This window comes from Biomphalaria glabrata, chromosome 16 (genome assembly GCF_947242115.1).
Source record: "Biomphalaria glabrata chromosome 16, xgBioGlab47.1, whole genome shotgun sequence".
Lineage (NCBI taxonomy): Eukaryota > Metazoa > Mollusca > Gastropoda > Planorbidae > Biomphalaria > Biomphalaria glabrata.
Window position 1 is genome coordinate 1,273,655 of NC_074726.1, and position 16,042 is coordinate 1,289,696.

A 16,042-nucleotide genomic window follows, 5' to 3' on the forward strand; every position below is an offset into this window, starting at 1 on the left:
TTTAATGATTCATTAAATTTTCATAATATTACTGAATATAATGTCAAAGATTAAATATTGTTATTATTATACTATTCCTTTTTTTTTGTAATATTTTTGTTTCATAATATGTTCCCATAGCATTTTTTATGTAAAACCTCTAATATACTTTACTATACTCCTAATATACAGTTAAAGAAACTGTTTTGTTAGATGTTTTCAGAATTGATTTTATCCGTAAAGGACTTGAACATATGGAAGTTTGGTACTATATGAAACTAAGATTGAATTGGTAACTTGTTATGAATGTAATGTATGTTGTTTCTATTCCATCAACAGTACTAGAATTTGTCCAGTGCCTGTGATCCTCTGAGTTGAAGGAGAATGTGCTCCATAATACCTACTAGGAGCTTGCTGATAGCTGGAAGTTCATGAATACTATGTTGTCCTTGATTTTATGATTCTGAAAACTACCATTTCTGAAGACTTGAGCATTATTTCTATAATTTAAAAAAATCTTTTCAGGAAATATTGTGTTTATAATATTAAGAAAGTGAAGATAATATTGTTCTTACTAATATTATTGACTTATTAAAATAGAAAGCACATCATTACTTCAATATTCACTTGTCAGTAAATGTTAGCATTATTCAATTTTTAGTTACATGTTCAGACTATTAAATTTTATTATTTAAATTATAGCAATGTTCTCTTTCAGTCAAGCTTAAGATACATTCCTGTAAAAAGTCTATAATAATAAGTTAATGTCGATGTAGTATTGTTCAGACACTTACAAGTTTAATCCTCTATACTTCACAAAAAAAAAGTGTTTGAATGGTTTTCATTTGTTTGTACATCAAATATGTATTAATATAATTATCATTTTTAGATGAAACATTAAATACTGAAGATGACCATTTCAATTTCTGATGTAGGCCTATTCTCATTTCATAAAACAAACAGAATATTATCTGAAATTTTATCCTTTCATGGTAACTGTAACTGGCTTCATAAAAAAAATGGATTGATGACTTGGTTGATTATACATTTTTGTATAAATAATGCATCAATGAATGTAGCTTATACTGTTCTTTTCCTCATCTTAAAATGTGCTGACTGATAATTTGCTGTTGCATTTTGTTTTCATAAGTCAATGACACATGATACTCTAAATGACAAATATCTTCTACTCATTACAATAGCACATTTCCATGCTGTTTGTCTAAGTGGAAGCAGATAAAATTTGTTCCTCTATTTGCTGTAAAATCTCAAAATTCATGAGCAGCTGAAAAAGAAAGAAAAGAAATTCAAACTAGTTTAGACATGTTATAAATATATGTTACAAATATATATATATATATTTGCTAATAAAAAATGTAAGACTACTTTAAGTTACAACAATGGACAGCATCTTTAAAGCTGATTTCAATGCAATCACAAGAAATAATTTTTTCTCTACAATTAGGCCTGCTTTAATTTTTTTTTTAAATAAATTTTATGCATAGGATTAAATATAACATGTACTTAAGGAGATTTTTTACCTATTATTTCACAATTACAAGTAATTTAAAGTGATACATGTATTGATAACACAATGTTATTGGAGAAAGTAAAAAAAAATCTCACTTTTAGTAGATCCCTTTCAACTTGAAAGTTAGTGACAATCAAATCAGGTTTTTGGAAGTAGTATGCTCCTTTAATAAAAAAAAAAAAAAACAACGAAAAATGCATTATAAAAAGTTTTCGCTTGAAATAAAATTTCTCTTGTGTGACTTGAGTAGAAAGTAATAGAAATATGAACTTTATTTAGCAATATGCTCACACTAAGCAGAAGTGGTTTTTACTAGTGAAAATTGTCTGTCCAAATAAGCTATTGAAACTACTGTCAGCTTCACATGATAGGAACTGTAAAGTTTGACAGTTCTTCCTCTAAGACTTTTAGGTACCGGTATTATCTATCAGCAGGGTAAAACAAGGATGGGTTTTGGCCATCAACACTATTCGGAATTGTTTCGTCTGTAATCTCATAGCGCCTTGGAAGATGGAGTATATATCCACAGTAGATCGGATGGAAGGCTTCTTAAACTGGCTTGACCAAAACGAGGAGACGACATATCCTTATTAGGGAACTGATGTTTGACGACGATGTGGCTCTCACTACCATTTGCAGTCATGATTACAAAGGATAGTCAATATTTCGACAGCTGCAGGTCAATAGTTCAGTCTTACAATAACTCTCACCAAGACAGAAAAAAGGGCATAAAAAGTCAACATCATCAAACTCCATTTGAGTGAGGGCTTGAGAGGCTCAAATCTTCTCTTGCAAAAGCCCTGGACAGAAACCCTGCTGTATTGCGTAGTGCATACATGTCACCATACAGATCGAGAATTTTTGGTTTCTCTGACCTGTTGAGACGGAGATCAGCAAATCTGGGGCAGTCAAACAGAATATGAGGCACGGGGGCACCGGGATTCGAAATTTGGCCATAGTGGCCTGTCCTGCACTGTGTTATAATAACTTGCCATAAAACATCACAGAATTTACTTTTTCTATTTTATCATCGACACCATATATAGGCCAAACATACTTTTATTACATTTTTCAACTCGGAGAAAATTTTACATCTAGACTTATTACCTTTACTTTAGGCCTACACATAATATATGACTTTTTTAAAACTTATAAACGAAAGGTCATTTTAGCCTATTATAGTAATTTAAGAGCATATAGATCTAAATGTACCGGGTTATCCTTCTGAATAAGTCTTACTATTTGGTTTATATATGTATATATAGGCTATGCTCTCACAAGAACCTCAATTCAATCAATGTCGTAAATAAGAAAATACACGAAATACAGGCTTGTCTAATTAGTCTATATTGGCTAAGAAAATCAGCTATAAAGCTTTACAGTTATAGATCTAAGTCAGAAATTGATTTGTGCACACTTACCTCTGTAACTTCTTCTTTAACAATTCAGTTTCCATTCATGATTTGCTGTAAAAGTGGTGGTAAAAATCTTCGGGAATGGTTTCTTTATATAGTAAAAAAAAATCTACCGGAAGTCAATTTACCACGCAACCAAGGACGCCTCCGTGAACGGGACTTGTTTATTGAAGAATATAGGCCTAGTGCGTAGAGTTGGCAGTCCATGTAATATATAGTCTATGGTTAGGTAGTATGTCTTTGATATTAAATAATATTTCTATTACTATTGTTATATTTTTAGGTTAATCACTTTTCAATTGTTTATGATTTAATACTTGTGAATTATGATAACTTACAAATAAAAACATAAAAAAAATAAAATAAAAAAAATATTTAAAAAAAGCCCACAAAAGAGGCAAGATGGCCCATAAAAGAGGCACATAAAGCCCAAAAAAGAGGCAAAGAAAAGAGGCCTATGGCCCAAGGATTCCTATGATGATAAAGCTAAAACTGAATAGCGCAAATTCTGTTAATGCTACAAAGTCAGTTCGGTCAAGGAAAGGACAGTTCATTCGGTTCGGCTCGTACCGATCTGTTTTAAATTTCGGTTTCGGTTCGGTTCAATTGTAAGGGAGGTTTGGTTTCGGTTCGTTTCCCATCTCTAATAGATAGATAGATAGAAACATGAAATAAGATGTATAGATAAAAAAAGACTACACAAAAGAAGTTCTGAAGAGAATGATTTGAGAGTTCATTTAATGATTTCAGAGTTCACTGCATATGACTTCAGAGTTCACTAAATGACTTCAAAGTTCACCATATGACTTCAAAGACCACTAAATGACTTCTGTCACGCGATGACTTGACTCTCGTTAATTTCTTTTCTCTGACTTTCATCCCAGATAGTCATTACATATCTGGCGCCCCTCATCCTTATCTTTATTCCACCCTATTTCCCCCTCCCCCGCACTCAACAATAATAAAGCACCAATAAACTCATCCCAGGGGGGGTGGGCGGGGAGGGGGGGGAGACACTGCCTCATTGGACACTACCCACTCATCCAGCTAGTCACAGTGAATAGTGGCTTCCGAGTTGGGGGCGAATGGGTAGTGTGTGGGTAGAGGGGGGGGGGGTGGAACGAAAAGTGGAAGAGGGGACTAGGTCACGCTGAGAACCAGGGGGGGCGCCTAGCTCTTTATAATTAACTAACTTGATAAAATAATGGAACCGGAGAGAATAAAAGGCAATTTAATAAATTATTTTAAGCAATGGTGCATTTAACTTAATTTACGGTGGTGGCTAATGAGAAAAAAAAATCTTTTTGATTTGAAAAAAAAAAGGACTTGTAATTTACCTCCCCCCCTTTTTTTTCTCCCCACAAACATACATGTACTCAATCACACATCTACACCTGCAGACACACATATACACACAAAAATCCATACCAAACACACACTCATTCCCGCACGACTCGTTGAGGAAAGAATACACAACCTAAAGATTTACACGCAAAGATTATTCTTCATTGCATTTTGTAATTTTATTCAATAATAGTTCATTAAAATCAACATAAAACTATGATAATCTAGACAGCCAATAAATAAGTCTTCATTGGGCACGAGAATTCGGAAACATGCATCACTTTTATCTTAGTTTGGTCACACTGTTGTTCCCAGTCGTTGACTTGTAGCACCAAACTGCTGGTAGACAACTTAACTGTTGTGGGCGTAATATATCTTAACTCATAAAACTTCAAATAACTTTGAATAACTTCATTGTGAACAATAATAAATATAACTTTTATTATAATAGTGACAAATTCAAGTTGAAATGAGATAAAATAACTGTAGAAGACTTTAGTAATAATATTCTTTAACAAAAGGCTTAAGATAATAATAACAAGGTTTGTCTTCGAGTCCGTACATTAATGAGGAATGCAGTATGTGATAACTCATTACACTAACACAGCAGTTCTCAACCTATTTAGCTTGGCGACCCCTTTTTACTATACCCCACCATGCGGTGACCCCCCAACCGTAAATATTCTAAAGTAACAGCGCTTTTTGATAATGTTATAAAATCGTAATTTATAGTTCTGATGGTCTTAGGCGACCCCTGCAAAAGCATCATTCGACCCCCAAGGGGGTCGCGACCCACAGGTTGAGAACCCCTGCACTAACACAACCTTTCAGTCTTACGTTCTATAGTCTGGAGTCGTCTGTCCTAAGAAACACAAAGTGACGGCAATGCCACCTATGTTGCATCATTCACATCCAATCTCTAGCCCCGCCCTCTGTCGCCATATAAACACACACACATACACCTCATAACACACACACACCATCAACACCCCCCTATATCTAGTGTCAGCCAGCAGAGCCAGCACTCTGTAGGGCAGTGTTGAACAACAGAGAACATTTCCTAGGCACAGGCTGCTGGGTAAGGAGCTTACAGCTCAGGGAAACTCTAAATAGAATACATGAAGAAAAAGGAAATCATGTCATTGAAATCATTTTTGAACTGTTCTACGTTACTACCATCATCCCTGATACCGAGTTGGGTGCTTGACTGTAGGGTGCTTGACTGTAAGGTGCTTGACTGTAGGGTGCTTGACTGAAGGGTGCTTGACTGTAGGGTGCTTGACTGTAGGGTGCTTGACTGTAAGGTGCTCGACTGTAAGGTGCTTGACTGTAGGGTGCTTGACTGTAAGGTGCTTGACAGTAAAGTGCTTGACTGTAAGGTGCTTGACTGTAGGGTGCTTGACTGTAAGGTGCTTGACTGTATGGTGCTTGACTATAAGGTGCTTGACTATAAGGTGCATGACAGTAAAGTGCTTGACTGTAAGGTGCTTGACTGTAGTGTGCTTGACTGTAAGGTGCTTGACCGTAAGGTGCTTGACTGTAAGGTGCTTGACCGTAAGGTGCTTGACTGTAGGGTGCTTGACTGTAGGGTGCAAATGTGGACTCTTTCTGACTTAGTTTTAAAATACTTTTTCTTTCTGTTTACAAAGCTTCTTCAATTTATTGTTAAACCAGCATTTATATATTCTGTTTCTCCTGTGCCTTGTTGGTATATGAGTTTCTATAACGCTTTTAAGACGACTCACAATGAAGTTCCATCAACTGGTTTGTTAATGTTTTTCTGATAAGAATGTTTGTTGAAGGTTTAATGCAGCTTGGTGTAGTTGTGTTCGGTTGTATTTGTTTCGAATTGACCGTTTCCACTTGGGTTTTATATAGGTTACTGTTTTTATATGACAGTGTATTTTAACGATACCATGGTCTGATAGCCCAGGGATTATTTCAGAATTTACCACTAATCCTGGTTAGTTAGAAATAGATCTAATATGTTGTTTAGTCTAGTTGGGTTCTTCATAATTTGATCTAAATTTAAATTGTGTATTGTTTCTATGAATATTTCATTCATATCCTTACGGTTTTGATAGTGGTCTAGGGTTAATTATTTCCAATTAATATTAGGGAGGTTGAATTTACCCGAAATAAAAAAAAAACAAAAAAACTGCATTTTTTATGTTGTTATTGAAGTAATCTCAGTTGATTGCATAATTTCTGTATATACTCTAAGCTAAAAATCGATGGTCTGTAGATGCTACCCATGCTAGGGAAGACGCAGTATTTGTAGCATATGAAATAATCAACTTTCTGAGCATTTTATTTGTTTGTATTAGTAAATCCTGGTTCAGTGTTTATGTTTTATAGTTACTTTATGTTGTAAAAAAACATAATTTTTAGTTGATCCTGATCCAAAAGAGTTTATTAATAAATAAATACATTTAGAAACTTTTTTTCGGACCTCATTACACAAAATGTCAAGAACTAGTTGAATATTTGGGCCAACATGTAGGCAGACTGTCTGCAATTTGTAAGTTAAGATCTGACTATGTACCCATTCATTGCAACTTCAAGTAAAAATGCACTCACTTAAAAAAAAAGAGATATTGTCACGCTCGACTGCACATTTAGTCCAGTACACTGGCTACGTTCTAAATGACCGAAGAAACTGTGGGTCAGGATCTGGACCAGTTGTTGTTAATGCACTGGTCGATTTGGGAATCATTGGATCTTCTGGAAGGGTCTTCATAAAAGTCAATAAAAACGCAAATAAAAATTATATATATGATACATACATATATATATATATATATATATATACTGCATTATGCGTACAGCGACATAAACGAAGGTGTGTTTCTCCATAAAAGATCCTCTGGAAAACTATTTAATGTATCAAGGCTGCGGGCAAAAACCAAGGTTAGGAAGCTACTCGTCAGGGAACTCCTGTATGCTGATGATGCAGCTATTGTGGCTGATTCTGATATTCAGCTACAGTCCATGGTTGACAAACTATCTGCTGCTTGCCAGAAGTTCGGCTTAAACATCAGTCAAAGCAAGACTAAGATACTTGTCCAAAACACAAACACTGCACCTCAAGTAAGCATTAATGGCCAACCACTAGAAATTGTTGATCACTTTTGTTACCTTGGCTCCATCATATCCAACAACAGTCTACTGGATAAAGACATAAACAACAGGATAGCCAAGGCAATGGCCACCATGTCACGGTTGCAGAAAAGAGTCTGGGACAACATATTGCTGACTAGCAGTACTAAAGCCCTAGTCTACCGGACCTGTGTGTTGAGCACCTTGCTGTACGGAAGTGAAACATGGTCAACCTACTCATGGCAGGAAAAAAAGCTGAATGTCTTCCACCTCCGATGCCTAAGGCGGATCTTTAAAATAAGGTGGCAAGATAAGATAACCAATGAGGAAGTGCTACATAGAGCAGGATGCCAGGACATCCGCTCTGTTATCAGCAGCAGACGCCTTGGCTGGCTTGGCCACGTTCGTAGAATGCCAGTAGGTCGACTTCCAAAGGACATCCTGTATGGCGATCTAATAGAAGGCAGGAGAGCCGCTGGTCGCCCACTTTTACGTTATACGGATGTATGCAAACGCGACATGAAGCTCTTCAAAATCGACACTGGCAACTGGGAAGAGGTGGCACTGGACAGATCCACATGGAGAGAGAGCATAAAGGAAGGGTCTCGGATTGCAGATGTCATTCACAACAGAAGCAGAAAGAAGGGTGAAAATGCAACGGCGCCTGGTGATCACATATGCCCAACCTGCGATCGCAGCTGTGTATCAAGGATTGGCCTCTTTAGTCACACAAGAAGTTGCAAAGGGAAAAGATCGTCTCTCGAGACGTAAAATGCCACAGAATATATATATATATATAGTGCTTTTTTTGTAAAAAAAAAAAAAATAGGTGCGGTAGTCAGTGATGGATTGCCTAACTTTTAACTACCAATGAATTAATAATAAACCTTATAATACAAGAAAAGTAATTTCCCCCCCCCCACCACATCGAATAAGGTTCCGGTACGCCGTACCGGTGCGTACCGTCACAAAAAAGCACTGATATATTTGTATGTATGTATTATGTATGTGTGTAAATATTGGTATCTCCACATTTACAGCCATATATCTCAAAATTTTAAAGATTTATTTCCCCTATTCGATATCAAACAAAATTAATTAATTACAACTATTTAATAAGCTAATAATTTTTTAAAAATCTATTTATATTTTGTTAGGAACAGTGAATATATGTGAAAAGTTTCAACTTTATCCGAGAATGGGAAGTGGGAGAAATAACGTGTTCAAAATTAGTACTAGAAAGACAGAGCTAATTAATGTAAGCTTAAAAAAAGCGGATTGAGTTAAGAACGCCAATTGTAGAGTACTGCTTACGATGCTCCATTTTTATCGATTTATTCAATTAAAACTTTATATCCTTGACAAGTGTGATTTTTTTGTTGTTCGTTTTAATTTTTTTTTTTTATCATTAGATTTAATATTAATTTTCTGTGATTAAGTTTAAAATTCAATCAATGTGTAATCAACATCGATTTCATGTCACTTGTATTGTTAGAACAGGCCCGAAGGGAGTGCGTTACAGAGGGGGAAAAGAAACAAGTAATACAATTGTTTTCAACTCTCAAAAGAGACGGTCACAGTTATAGTATAATTCACTTCAGCAAACCAGAGCAGTTTTTTTTTTTTTACATAACGTAGATCTATAATTTATCGCACTGTCTTGTATGTGTATTGTATTGCAAGGGAGGGTGGGGGGGGGGGGCGAACAAACAACTGCAAAATGAGTTGTAAGAGTTATGGTTATTGTGCTTAATACCTCTCTCCCTTTTTAAGTCCCCCCCCCCCCCATATCAAAACACATCAGAGCCCACTTTAAAGATGATCCTGATACGCCCAGCGCACCCCTTTACACGTGGCTATACCCCTCTCACCCCCTCCCCCCTCCACATACACACACACATTGCAGTTAGCGAGAAAACTTTATCTGCCAGCCATTATTCAACGCAAACAGCGACAAATCGCATCCGTTTTGGAAAGCCGTTTTTTCCTGCTTGGATCAGGTTTCCTGACGCCTGGGGCTCGCTCGGGGATTCTGTCCTGGACACGTCTTTGTTTGAAATGACGTCATATTTGGAGGTCGTCAACGCTTACTTTTGGCCAGTACCGGTAGCTTCGAATGTGCTGGACCTAGGCATGTTTAGAAGCTAGATCTACAATACTTTTGGCCAGTACCGGTATCTCCAAATGCATGACTAAATGCATGACGCGTAGGACGTAATAATCTTTTTTGAAGTAACGTCTGTATTATATAAGATAAGATAAATGTGCTGGGGCTAGGCATGTTTGGAAGCTAGATCTACAATGAAAGTTCTTGACTTGACCGCGCTGACCATTTGCAATATAAGACATAGCAAGCCAAGTGTGTGACCAAGCAAGTCTCTCGTACCACCCTAATACTAACTAACACCATCTTTTCCCCTCCCTGAGTCTAGGACCCAAATAATAAGTCCATTATAGAAGAGTAAGGTGAACTAGACAGGGGTCAAATTCTCGGCTGGCATTACTTTTATCAGGTCACATTTTGAGTGCCAAATGAAGGGCATCCATTCTTAGTGCTCGTAACAGGTCACTTTTGATTGACTATCCATAGCTAAACTGACAGATGGTTTATGATTGACTTTCCACAACTAAACTGACAGATGGTTTATGATTGACTATCCACAATTAAACTGACAGATGGTTTAGGATTGACTATCCACAACTGAACTGACAGATGGTTTAGGATTGACTATCCACAACTGAACTGACAGATGGTTTAGGATTGACTATCCACAACTGAACTGACAGATGGTTTAGGATTGACTATCCACAACTGAACTGACAGATGGTTTAGGATTGACTATCCACAACTAAACTGACAGATCGTTTATGATTGACTATCCACAACTGAGCTGACAGATGGTTTATGATTGACTATCCACAACTGACAGCGACTATGGAGTTATTATTATAAAGCAGTTGAGACTTGTACCAGTTATTAAGTCATTACTTTATTCGCCAAGTGTTCTTTAAAGGATTTCTACTGAGTGTTCCTGAATTGTGTATCATATTCACTATGTGGTGTGTTGTTGTATATATTAAACGTATTATTTGTGTCTGCTACAAGTTGTGTCCGTTCCTCATTTACGAGAGAGTCTGTTAATTTCTATGTGCGTCATGTACAAGACTCAGAACACGCACACAAGAGCCCAATGTCACCACCACACCTACATCCATTATATTATAGTGTCAGAAAATAATACGGTGACAATGTGTTTTTGAAGACTAACTCAGTTTCCAAGGTAAATGGCTGCCTGGTCGTACGGTTTGCGCTCTGGACTGTCGTTCGGATTTATCGATGGTCCCGGGTTCAAACCCTGCCCGCTCCCATCCCCCGTCGTCCTTCGGGAGGTTTGGACTAGGAAGTAAACTATCTTCAACTCTGAAGGAACATCCGAAACATGTAAAACATTTTTACAAACAACAAACCAACAAACAAATGCTGTACAAGACAAACAAGACAATATTGAATATTGAAATATCGTCTCAAAATATGTTCGAGGTCTAGGACAATGAAATGTGTCCGTATTACAGCCGACATTGGCCGAATACTGCGGTATGGACCAGGGTCATTCATAATGCTATTGTCCAGCTGTCGGTAGCTGTCACTAAGGGGAATAATGTCACAACGGTTGCTGAGCGAGTGACCGAAAGGGGCTAACAGTCCGAAGGTCCAGTAATTAGCTCTGGGGGAGAGGGACTCTGGTGTTGTTTAACTCTCGCTGGACGTGAGGAAAAATTGTTCCGACGGTTAAGTGCTGACAGCAGGGGGGCGGGGTTAATACCAGGGGCGGTAAGTGGGGTGTGAGGCTATCCTATGACTGTACTGAATAACCAACACAGCTGTTGACACATGGGCTGACCATTAACTAATAGTAATTAAATACATTGAGTTATACAGTCCTACGTGACCATAAGAAAGAGTCATTTAAAAATACATGGGCTTTAAAAATTTAATGGTGATGAGTTGTTACAATGAAGTCTCAAAGTCTTAGATAGTAATCTGATCTGTTACTATTCCGAGCAATGACCACACAAAGTCCAGTGTTCTAATCAAATCAAATCTAAAACTAGCAAAATGTATTATTAAAAACATATCAAAGGGAAGAACTGTTTATTTATAGCTATATATTTTAAAACTGTAAAATTATTTTTTTTTGCTTAATAAATATCAAACTAAACTTCTTTAATTATTTAACACTAATTAATTAATTAATGTGTTCATTTTTTAAAAACTATTTTACCCATTTTTCCCCTTGTAACGAATCAAAACAAGACTCACTGACCCCGCCCCCTCCCGTTAGAGTAACATAATAAGAAAAAATCGAATTGTACAAAAGATTTATTTTCCCCAATCACATTTCTTTCATCCTGGTTTTGATAGATATGATGGGAAAGAAAAGTCTCGACGTCTTTCGGTGCTTCGATGACGTATTCAGTTTTATTCCCCAATATTGTACATATGCTTTGAGAGATGAGGCGATAGAGAGAGATTGTGTGTGTGTGTGTGTGTGTGAGAGAGAGAGAGAGAGAGAGAGAGAGAGAGAGAGAGAGAAAGGAAGAAACTGACTCTTTTTTTTTTATTAAAGGGATTACGTAATTAATGTTGAAAGCACCTCCCCTCCACTTCTGAGGGTCCGTCTGTGATCCTTGGGTTTGAACCCCAGCTGTGTTGTTGATCCTCTTAACGTCTAAACCTGACCCGAAGTCCGTGAGTCTCATCTGGGCACGACAAACTACTCACACATCACCATACACACACTCAAACAAGCACTCAACACACACACACACGCACATGCAAGCATGAAAACACACACACACACATCCACCCTGCTACAAATCTCCAGTGTAAAAATCTCTTCAGACAGTTATTTAACAAAATCCACGTTAGACCAATAAGATTGAGGGTTAAAATGTCCCCAATGGACCTCCTTCACCAATCGTAAACAAACAACATTTAACCACGTGATAATATTGATAAAACAATGGAAAAAAAAGTATCACGTGACAGCCTTTATGGATTACGTATTTGTATAGAAGAGATAGAGAACCACGTGGCTAAATGTTGTTTGTTTACGATTGAGAATGAGGTCCATTAGTCGTCTGTTTAGATCCCAAACACAGTGTTTACCAAATTGTCTTCCTCGAGGCCTGCTTAAGTTATTCCACGAAATACTGGAGAACTTAACTACTAGGCCAGCACGTGAGTTATTCTCTTTACAAAATACAAGCAAAGGGTTCCGTTAAATACTCAGAACGTGAAAAGTGTTCCGTTAAATACTCAGAACGTGAAGAGTGTTCCGTTAAATACTCAGAACGTGAAAAGTGTTCCGTTAAATACTCAGAACGTGAAAAGTGTTCCGTTAAATACTCTGAACGTGAAAAGTGTTCCGTTAAATACTCTGAACGTGAAAAGTGTTCCGTTAAATACCCACAACGTGAAAAGTGTTCCGTTATATACCCACAATGTGAAAAATGTTCCGTTAAGGAAAAGGGTTGGGAACCACTGCCCTAACAAATTTGACTTCTAATTTAGCTTTGTGTTAGGTTGGGTCACTTTTGTGAGTTGTAGCTCTGTAAATCGAAAGAGATGGGCAGTAGACGCAACTGGCAGCGTAAGTCAGCTAGCTTTTTCTTGTCCGTGATAAAATAATCTAAATATGTTCCAAATCTGTCACTCCATCCGTCCCAATTCTGAATGACCTAATACGTATAGAAGAGAACGGTTCTCAGTATCTACCAGAAAGCTTTCTAAGAATTTCGAAAAAATCACATTGTGATGGGAAAGATACAGACATAATTTTTTTTGTTTTTTTTTAGGAAAGGATTTTTTTTTTCAAACTAGGTCTAAAAGTAAATCGCAATATCTTCAATTTCAAAGTTTAAAGATGAGTGCAGTGTTTCATATGGCTACACAGACCCAGTTGTGACCTACATGTTTTTCTACAATTGATGCAGGCAAAACCGTTGTTCGCTGGCCCGGCGGTCTATTTTAAGTTTTCTTTTCGTATTCTGTGCCTGTCTACAATAAGGCCTTTTCTTCGAGTCTCAAATGTGTGTCCAGCGGCTTTTTGTTTGTATGCTAGTTTTTTTGATTATATATGGCTACAACAAATCAAGAAAAGTGGAACATTTGATAGCCTACAATTGATAGTATTTGATATTGATATACATTTAATAAAGATAATACAAGGTTAATAACCAATATAAGATTTAAAAAAATGAGCAGAAAAATGTTTAACCTATGTTAAAAAGTTTAAATTAAAGCACATTTTTTAAAACGGATTTACCACAGATGTAACGACACTTATCGACAGTTCTAGATTCCTTATTTCTTCTAATAAGAAAGTGGTTATTCAAAGGGACATAACCGTATTTTGTTTTTCATAGTAACGGTTTTTTAAAAGTTATTTCCCTTTCCCTAGTTTTACAATTTGCTTGATCTTTTAACGTCTATACTCCCAACAGTCAACAATTTTGACAAGGCTTAGCCTGGTGAATTATTCTCATAGTTCTGTAGCATAGTTCTTCACTTGTTAATCTCCATATTTTTTTACATCTACAGAAACTTCTCAGCTCAAAGAACCAGGATGGCTGCCTGGTCGGGTGGTGTGTCCTTAGACTGTAGTTTTGAGCCAGAATGTAGGGAAAAAAAACATTTCAAAAAACGTTCGAAACGTATTTTAAAAAAAAAAAAAAAAAAAAAAAAACTATTAAAAAAAAACAAAAAAAAACAACAAAAACAAAAAAAATAAAAAAACAACTATAAAAAAAAAAAAAAAAAAAAAAGAAAAAAAAAAAAGACTTATAAAAACAGTTTCATCACTAAAGAATGTAAAGATCTGCACTAAACGATCAGAATTCCCATCCATACTTTGCTTGTACACTGTCGCATTCATGAGAGAGATTATGGAAAGCTAGGTGGTCCTATTTACAGTTAAAGGAAGCCTTGCTTAGCTTATTGGAGACCAACCCTTGTACTTTAGGTCAGTATTATGGACCACAATGGTTTGAAAGAACACTAAAAGAAGACAAACTCAAGCATCTGCTGCTTTGCAACTAGAGCCAGGCCAGGACAGGCTTAAAGGAGTCAACCCTGAGGAAAAAAAACAGCAGCTGGCACTTTTTAGGGAGCTCGCAGTCCACAGTGCTACACTGCTGAATCTGAGATGCCGCTGATCTCAAACTTGCCTTTCCTTCGGAGACCTCCGTTACGGGTAGGGGAGGAACTCTCTCTCTCTCTCTGTGTGTGTGTGTGTGTGTGTGTGTGTGTGTGTGTGTGTGCGTGTGTATGCGTGTGCGTGTGTGTGTGTGCGTGTGTGTGTGTGTGCGCGTGTGTATGCGTGTGCGTGTGTGTGTGTGTCTCTGTGTGTGTGTGTGTGCGTGTGCGTGTGCGTGTGAGACATCGTTCTAATCTCTGATCTTTTTCTAGGACATGATCCAAGGTCGCTACACTAGTGAATAATGCCAAGGCTCATGTTTAAATCTCTACTTTTCTCTAAATCTTTCATTTGACTAAATCTTTCATTTGTCTAAATCTTCCATTAGTCTAAATCTTTCATTTGTCTAAATCTTTCATTTCTCTAAATATTTCATTTGTCTAAATCTTCCATTTGTCTAAATCTTTCATTTGTTTAAATCTTCCATTTGTCTAAATCTTTCATTTCTCTAAATCTTCCATTTCTCTAAATCTCTCTTTGTTGTGTAGAGTAAAGATACTATTTAAAATGAGTGTATGTCCACACTTGGTGAAGGCCAACCTGTGTGAGGGCCAAGTGGCCACAAAGTGTACAAATTTGTACAAATACTCCTTTTCCCCCTAGTGCTATTAGAGCATGGAATGGGTTGCTTGAGCTAGCTAGGAAAACCAGTGACTTGGCAGAATTTGAGTCATTGGTTAAAATGCATTACTAAATGCATGACGCGTAGGACGTAATCATCTTCTTTTTGAAGTAACGTCTTTATTATATATGATAAGATAAGAGGCAGTTGATGAGTGGAGATATACAGCCGTATGCTTCCATAACAGCATTGAGTTACTATAATAATAATAATACATTTATAGATATGGAATATACAGTAAGTAATGTCTATTCTCTATTCAAGTATATATTTTTGTGTAACTTAGAAAAACTGTTTGAACTAAGGCATATTGCTATTTTATAGAGTACATTAAAAATCTATTATATTTTAATTTCATGTAAATAAAATTAAAGCTTCAGTTGTTCCTATAGTATATGGTTTCTATGTTCCTGACAAAGAGATGAAAGTTTTCAAAGCAGCTTTAAGACAAGACTTCGCATGACCTAGAGATTTACACATGAAATGCGCAGGGTGTATTTGTTTAAGTAACTTCTTTAAATATAATGAGAAGATTGTTGTCCTACTCCTAAAAATTCGCACGTGTTCCCTCAAGGATGGCTGCCTGGTCATGCGGTTTGCGCACTGGACTGTCGTTCAGATTTATCGATGGTCCAGGGTTCAAACCCTGCCCGCTCCCATCCCCCGTCGTCCTGCGGGAGGTTTGGACTAGGAAGTAATTATCTTCAAATTTGAAGGAACATCCGAAACATGTCAAACATTTTACAAACAAACAAGCTTAGTTTCCAAGTTCTAATTTTCCAATTTCATTTGA

At 36.7% G+C, this 16,042-nt stretch overlaps 1 protein-coding gene and 1 long non-coding RNA gene across 9 annotated transcripts in view; both read right to left on the reverse strand.

The window, feature by feature from the left end:
* LOC106071555 (uncharacterized) overlaps window positions 1–16,042 on the reverse strand; it is a 368,124-nt gene that overhangs the window by 329,124 nt on the left and 22,958 nt on the right. The window lies entirely within an intron of this gene.
* LOC129923385 (uncharacterized) lies at window positions 756–3,145 on the reverse strand. The gene is made up of 3 exons (XR_008775344.1): window positions 2,932–3,145; window positions 1,606–1,673; window positions 756–1,264 (listed from the first exon to the last, which is right to left on the reverse strand). It is a non-coding gene; the product is annotated as an uncharacterized LOC129923385 (long non-coding RNA).